At 38.3% G+C, this 8,372-nt stretch overlaps 1 protein-coding gene across 1 annotated transcript in view; it reads right to left on the reverse strand.

The window, feature by feature from the left end:
* LARP6 (La ribonucleoprotein 6, translational regulator) overlaps window positions 1-8,372 on the reverse strand; it is a 51,960-nt gene that overhangs the window by 41,095 nt on the left and 2,493 nt on the right. The gene's annotated exons all lie outside the window — the stretch shown is intronic.

The raw sequence follows: 8,372 nt of genomic DNA on the forward strand, positions 1-8,372 counted from the left end.
CTTTTGCTAATGTCCCATTGGTGACATTGAGTCACAAGGCCAAGCCAGATTCAAGGAATGGACAAATAGATTCTACCTCTTGATGAGAGTAGAGGAATTTATGGGCACTTAAAAAGTCTACCACAACCAGATAGTAGGGTTGGTAAAGAAATAAACCAATCAGCCCTTAGAACTTATAGAGAAAGTGTTGGGATATCAAGGGAACAGTTATTCCACATAGAAATTCTCCATTTCCTGGGTGGTGTTAGCAAAACAGTACCTGAATGTTATTTAGTCCAGCTAGGGAACACTCTGTTTAGGGACTGCCCTGGGTTATGTTATCATAGAGCCCAACATTAACTTTTGAGGCTCTGAATAGAACTACAAACGCCATCTTAGAAGAATCCTGGAGGTGTCCTAGATGTCTGGGATCCATCTGTTCTGAAACTAACGAGGCAGGGACAACCTCCTTGGAATATCTGAAGACCCATCCCTACTCATTCAGGTGCGAAAGAGGACCTATTGTTTCTTTTCAAGGGCAGGGATTAAGATCTAGGAGGTGCAAAGGGTAGATGGGTGAGCAGCAATGATAGGGAAGGTTAGTTGTCTGAAAGGAATCAGGAGAAGAAAGGATATGAACAGTAAGCCTGCTCTCAGAGGGAAGCAATCAAAAAAATTTTTTTTCAAAACTAATAATAAGCTGGAGTCTATGACCTGGAGGAAAGGTTAGGGAACATTTAAAGGACAGGCAGAAGAAATCTGATAGTCTCTTGAAGCAGCTGAATTTTTTTTAAGACGGTGAGTTAGGGAAGATTCTAATCTCAGCTCTGCCACTAACCAGTTATATGACCATGGATAAGTCACCTCATTTGGTTTTCTCATTGACAAAATGGAGGATTTTGGCTGGATGACTTTTCCAAAGTTCTTTCCAGCTCTAACATCTTCACGGAAGCTAGATAAAGGAGGATTGACATATATCAAGGGAAGGAGGCTGTGTTGGGGGAACTGCTTCAGAGAGCATTGGAACAGGTATTGAGGAAGATCTGAAATCTCTAGAGCTTTAAAAACATGACAGATCCCACATTCATTCAATTAATATTAATGAAGAATCTACTATATGCCAGACAGAGCAGTCAGTGAATGACAGCAATTTGGTCCCACCCTGTGGAGCTTACAGAACCATTTGGACTTGATCAAATTATTTTTAGAGAAAAACTAGGATTTGTAAACACATCCAGCTTCATTATTCAATCATTTTAGATGAATGATGGGATGGGGTTTGCCAGAAATGGGGAGACTGGATTACTGAGACAATTGCAGGCAGGGATTACATCAGATGACTTCTCTGACCTTTAGTGTCTTCATCTGCAAAATAGAAAGGGCAGACTGGATCATCCCTAAGGTCTCATTCAGCTCCATTTGGTTGCCAGCCATTCTTAGGTGCTTTAGCTCAGCAACCCCATCTAGTGTCACTGTGTGAAGTTCGTGAAAAATCTCCAATAGTCCTATTGACTGATGAGAGGCCAGTAAAGAGACTGGATATGACTGAAGACAGGCTTGGGAATCAAGATATAAGAGCAAAAGGGTTGATGGTGATTACAACTAATACTGACACAGTGCTTACCATGTGTTGGGCACTGTTCTCAGTAGCTAATGTTCATTTAATTTTCACAACAAACCTATGATGAAGGTACTTTACAGATAAGGAAACATAGCATAGAATGGTCAAGTAACTTGCCTAGTTAGTGGCAGAGCCAGAATAAAAGTTCAGATAGTGGGCTACAAAGTCCATCCTCTTAACCACCACACTACCCTGCCTCTAGCTAAGAGTTACGGAATCCTTACCGTGTCAAGCACTGTTCTATGAGTTTTGCATATTATAACTTACTCAATCCTCTCAAAAAAAAAAAAAAAAAACCACAAAAAAACAAAGAATGTAGGTACTAAAATCATAGTTTCTCAGATGTGAAGACTGAGGCCCAGAGAGATGAAATAACTTGTCTACACTCGTATAGTTGATAAGTGGTGCAGGATGAAGGAAGCAGACCAATAGGTGCATCCAGGCTGCTGCCATCTCCCTAGAATGTTTTTTCCTACTTTCTCAATGTCAATGCTTTATTATTCTTGGCACAGAAAGGGAAGAGGCAACCATCAAATACCAGACAGAGTTGGGGGTTTTTGTTTGTTTCTTTTTGTTTTTGCCAATTATCTAAAGGGCCAATTCCTGAATATTCAGAAGTTGTTAATTTAATTAATAGATAATGCAGGCTTGTACAATTTTCTTCATCTCTCCTACTTCTTATTTTGAAGCAATTTTGCCAGGTAAGTAATGAAGACATTAAGTGCCACAGGAGGGTTATAAGTTCTCCTTTAGGGATTCTACATCAAGGCTTCGACTATCACTTTTATGTAAATGCCTCCCCAGGCTACATCTCCATGCCTCATCACTCTAATTGTCTAAAAACGCATCTGCTTTCCTGTTCCATTATCCTCTCAAACTCAACATTCAGTATTCATTTAGCAAATACTTACAAGCATGCCGAGCACATATCCAAACCCTTTAGACCTTTAGAACAGTGCTTGGCGTTTGGGAATGCTAATGAAAGACAATCCTCACTTTCAAGCTTTACAGGGTCTAGTGGGTGGAGAGTGGTAACCAGTCATTTACAACAAGGTGATAGATGCTGTGATGGGCTAAGCATGGTGTGCTTTGGTAGATGCTCTGACATTTCATCCATTCCTGAGACAGGTAAGAGCAGGGTCAGGGTAGGTTTCTCAGACAACTGACACCTAAAATTGAAATCAGTACCTTTCTCCCCAAACTGGCTCCTTCTTATTTCTATTAATTTGTACTGCCATTTTTGTGCACCCAGACTTGAAAACTCAGTCACTGTGTACATGTCTCTCCTTGTTTACAAATCCAGTGTGTAAATTAATCATGTGTCCAGTCAATTCTTCTTTCTCAACATTGCCTCCATTCTTTACCTTTCCCTACTGTAATTCAACCTTTTATCTTCTCAAGCCAGGACCATTGCAAAAGTCTGTAATCTTAACCCTAGCAAAATCTCTCTTTGCCAGTTCTTCCTGCACTCTATTCCAGATTTGTTGGCCTGACATACTTTACCACTCAAAAATCTCAAAAGGTCATTCAGTGCTCAAAGGATAAAGACCAATCTCCTTGCTCTGGCAACATTCTGCCTCTAGCTTTCTCCCTCACCATTCTCTGAATCTCCCACAGTTCCCTTGTAAGAGCCTGTGCCTTCAATCTAATGACAACACTATCCCTCTAACCTACCCACTCACTGCCCTTTCTTTATTCATGCCTGTGTTGACTTTTTCTTTGCCTTCAGTGTCTTCTTAAAAAAAATAGCATATCTATATTCTATTTCTCCTCAAAGGGCCATTCCAATTTTACCTATTCTGTGAAGCCTACCTTAAAAAACTATAGAATTTACTGTTTGTGTTAGTCATCTGGTAATTAACAGGTGTTGCCTTTTTCTTTCATCAACTTTACAAAGGTATGATTTACACAACTACCACTGTGTGTACCAATGTAACTTTCATCACATCAGGATTTAAAAAGCTTGCATAGCCCCCAAACATTTCTGCCCTTTTGCAGGTAGTGTCCTCCCTGCCCCAGTTATAGGCAATGACTGATTTTCTGTTACTACAGATTCGTTTTTTCTTTTTTCCAGAGTTTCATAAAAATGGAAATACTGAGTATGTACTCTTTTTATGAGTCTGGGTTTTTTCTCTCATCATGTTTTCAAAATTCATCCATGGTGTTACACATATGTTTGTTCTGTTTTATTGCTGAGAGAACTTCATTGTTTGGATATACTACAATTTGTTTATCCTTTTACTTGTTGATGAACATTTGGGTTGTTTTCAGGTTTTGACTCAAGAATATTTGTATAAAAGTTTTTGTGTGGACATATTTTTAATTTCTCTTGGATATACACCTAGGAATGGAATTGCCTGGTTGAATGATTTGGGTATGTTACCTTTATGAAAGTTTTCCAAACTGTTTTCCACAGTGGTGACATTTTATGTTTCTATCAGCCATGTATGAGAGTTCTAGTTGCTCTCTTGCCAACACTTGGTTATTTTTTTTTTAAAAATTTAATTAATTAATTATTTATTTTATTGGCTGTGTTGGGTCTCCTTTTGCTGTGCGTGGTCTTTCTTTAGTTGCGGCGAGTGGCGGCTACTCTTCGTTGTGGTGCGCAGGCTCTAGGTGCGTGGGCTTCAGTAGTTGCAGCACATGGGCTCAATAGTTGTGGCTCATGGGCTCTAAAGCTCAGGCTCAATAGTTGTGGCGCACGGGCTTAGTTGCTCCGCGGCATGTGGGATCTTCCTGGAGCAGGGATCGAACCAGTGTCCCCTGCACTGGTAGGTGGATTCTTAACCACTGCGCCACCTAGGAAGCCCAACACTTGGTTATTATATTAAATCCTTTGCACTTCCATATTGTAAGTGGTATGGATTTGTTTTTGTTTGTTTGTTTTTGGCTGTACCACATGGCTTGTGTGATCTTACTTCCTGACCAGGGATTGAACCCAGGCCCCCTGCAGTGGAAGTGAGAAGTCCTAACCACTGGACTGCCAGGCAAGTCCCATGTAAGTGGTATGAATTTTTAAAACTTCACTTTTCAATTATTTATTGCTGGTGTATAGAAATACAGTTGATTTTTGTACTTTGACTTTATTAACTCACTTATTAGTTCTAGTAACATTCTTGTAGATCCCACAGGCATTTCTATGTATATGATCATGTTATTATAGGAAAAAAAAGATTTGTATTTTCTTTTTAAACTTCTATGCATTTTCTTTCTTTTTTCTTTTTGCCTTTATTGCACTAATTAGGATCTTTAGCACAATGCTGAATAGGAATACTGAAGAATGGATACCTTTGTCTTGTTACTGATTTTAGGGATAAAGCTTTCAGCCCTTGAATATTACCTATGATATTATTGGTGTATACTTCACATCTACCATTCATCAGATTGAGAAAATTAGTTCTTTCTTATTCCTAGTTTAATAAGTTTTTTTTTATCATGTCATGAACGGATATTGATTTTTGTCAAATGTTCTTTCTAAATCTAATGACATGGTCACGTGACTTATACCCTTTATTCTCTCTTAATGTGGTGAATTACACTGATTTTTTTTAATGTAAAGCCAACCTTGCATTGTTGAACTAAACTATACTTGTACATGATGTATTATTTTTGTAATATATTGCAGGATAGGTTTGCTAAAACTTTGTTAAAGATAGTTACATCTATGTTCACAAAGGATGTTGGCTTGTAATTTCTTTTCTTATAATGTTTTTTGCCTAGTTTTGCTAATAGAGTGATGCTGAACTCATAACATGAAATAAGAAGTGTTCCCTAGTCCATTTATCTTGAGAGGGCTGAGTAACATTGGCATTTTTTCTTGTGTGTTTGATAGAATATCTAAATGAAGTCATCTGGGCCTATAATTTTCTTTGTGAAAGGATTATAATTACAAATTCAATTTCTTTAATAGTTATAGAGCTATTCAGATTTTCTGTTTCTTCTTGTGTCAGTTTTGATAGCTTGTCTCTTCAGTTTTAGAACTTCCATCTGGTTCTTTTTTTATAGCTTCCTTTTCTCTGCTGAGATTCCCCAACTATTCACTCAATACTGCTATATTTTCCTCTTTGAACATATTTATAATAGCTTCTTTAAAGTTCTTGCCTGGTAATTACAACTTTCAGTTATCTTGGGGTTGGTTTCTTTTTTTTTTTTTTTCTCATTATTTTTTTAAGCTCTTTATTGGAATATAATTGTTTTACACTCTTGCACCAGCTTATGAGGTAAACCAAAGTGAATCAGCTGTATTTATACACATATCCCCATATCCCCTCCCTCCCGCGACTCTCCCCACCCTTCTCCAACCCGGCCCTCCAAGGCATCACCCATCATCGAGTTGATTTCCCTTTGTTATACAGCAACTTCCCACTAGCTATCTATTTTACAGTTGGTAGTATATATATGTCTATGCTACTCTCTCACTTAGTCCCAGCTTCCCCTTAGCCCCCTACCCACCCCCCCAATTGGGGTTGGTTTCTTTTGATTCCTTTTTGTCTTGATTATGAGTCACACATTCCAACTTCTCCACATGACTACTAATTTTTAATTTTGCATTGGATATTTTGCATGATAAATTGTTATCTTCTTCCAAAGCATGATGGATTTTGTTCTAATAGCCAGTTAACTTGGCTGGACTCAAACTCCTTGTTTTTACTGTGATGGATAGCAGCTAAGCTAAGGCTTCCAACTGCTGCTTTCTGCTGCGCCCCTTGAGGTCTCTCCACAAAACATATGTGTGTTTCAGTGATTAGTCAAGGATCTGGGTGGAGTTTCTAAGCAGATTTTGGTCCCCCTGCTCAGTGGCTTCTGCTTTTCCATGACTTGCCCCATCACTTTTCATTCTGATGGCCCTTAATTTTCATTCTGATAGCCTTTACTCTTCAAGCCGGTAAGACTGCAGCTTTCTGCTTGAGTTCTACTGCCCTTCACAGCATGGAATGGGGAGTACACGCAGGTGGAAAGATGCATAGAGGACATCTCACCTACTGTAGTTCAACTCTTTCAAGACTGACTTCATGGTCCTACCTCTTTTTAATGCTCCCCTGTCTCCCCAAAGTTGCCTGCTATATTTTTCCCCAGAATGTATACATGGGAGGGTTAATCTGATATAAGCTTCTTTGCTACTAACAGAGTAGGAACTGCTCTATTTGTTTTCATGGAGAAATGTGGGGAGATTTTTAAAAAGTGACACCATTTACCACTTATGGTGTTTCCAGAATTTCCGCAGAGGAATATTTTTGACTGACCAAACTTTATATTCACACATTCTTGACATATCTCTCTTCTTTCACCTAAGTCTAATGGTTTTACGTGTGTATCCAATTAAGTTTTTTAAGAATAAGAAATAAATACTGGCAGATTAGCCAGCCAAATAATGCATTTAAAATAGAATTTAAGCTCAGAATAAGATAAAAAATGTTTGCTTGTGACCTCAAATGTCTTACATGGTATGGTCCTACATACCATTTCAATTTCATCTCTTACCACTCTCTGCCTAGTTCATCATCTCCAGCTGCACCCTAGCCTTCTTGCTGTTCTTCAAATACCAGAGCACATGCTGTTCCTATCATCTGGAATGCTCTTCCCTGTGATCCTTACAAGGTTGCTCCTTCTGATCGCTCAGGGCTTTGATCATATATCATATCTTCAGAGAGGCCTTTTCTGATTACCCTACCTAAAAGAGCAAATGCTCTCCCCCGACCCCAGTGATGCTCTAACATCTTTCTCTACTTATTTTCTTCAAAGGACTAATCACTATCTGAGATTATTCACTCATTTCCTTGTTTCTTGTCTGGCTCCCCACTAACAGGTAAGCACCAAGAGGGTAAATCTTTGTCTGTCTTGTTCACCAATGTATCCTTAGTGTCTAGGACAGTTGTCTAGCATAAAGTATGTTTAATAAATATTTATTAAATAAATAAATGAAGAATAACATGGGAGACACTGAGGTAAATCTAAGCCCCCAAACTCATCTGGTAATAAAAGAAATTCAGATAATCAAAAATATGTATGCCAAAAGTAAACAGTAATGTATAAACTGTAAGTTCCCTATATTCAATTTAAAATAAAGCCACAGCCTTTGCACAGCAAAGGAAACTATTAACAAAACTAAAAGGCTGCCTATTTAATGGGAGAAGATATTGACAAATGATATATCTGATAAATGGTTAACATCCAAAATATAAGAAGAATTCACACAACTCAACATCAAAAAAAACAAACAGCCTGACTGAAAATGGGCAAAGGATCTGAACAGCCATTTTTCCAAAGAAGACATACAGATGGCCCATAGGCACATGAAAAGATGCTTAACATCACTAATTATCAGGGAAGTGCAAATCAAAACTAGTGAGATATCACCTTACACCTGTCACAACAGCTATTATCAAAAAGACAACAAATAACAAGTGTTCGTGAGGATGTGGAGAAAAGGGAACCCTCCTGCACTGTTGATGGGAATGTAAATTCCTGCAGCCACTATGGAAAACAACCTGGAGATTACTCAAAAATTTAAAAACAGAACTACCATATGGTCCAGCAATTCCACTCCTGGGTATTTATCTGAAGAAAATAAAAACACTAACTACAAAAGATATATGCATGCCTACGTTCATTGCAGCATTATTTACAAGAGCCAAGATATGGAAGCAACCCAAATGCCCAACTGCCCATTAATAGATGAATGGATAAATAAGACGTGGTGTGTATACACACACACACACACAGACACACAGTTTATTGCTAAGTGCAATAAATTAGACAGAGAAAGACAAAT

Source organism: Hippopotamus amphibius, chromosome 2, assembly GCF_030028045.1.
Source record: "Hippopotamus amphibius kiboko isolate mHipAmp2 chromosome 2, mHipAmp2.hap2, whole genome shotgun sequence".
Taxonomy (NCBI): Eukaryota; Metazoa; Chordata; class Mammalia; order Artiodactyla; family Hippopotamidae; genus Hippopotamus; species Hippopotamus amphibius.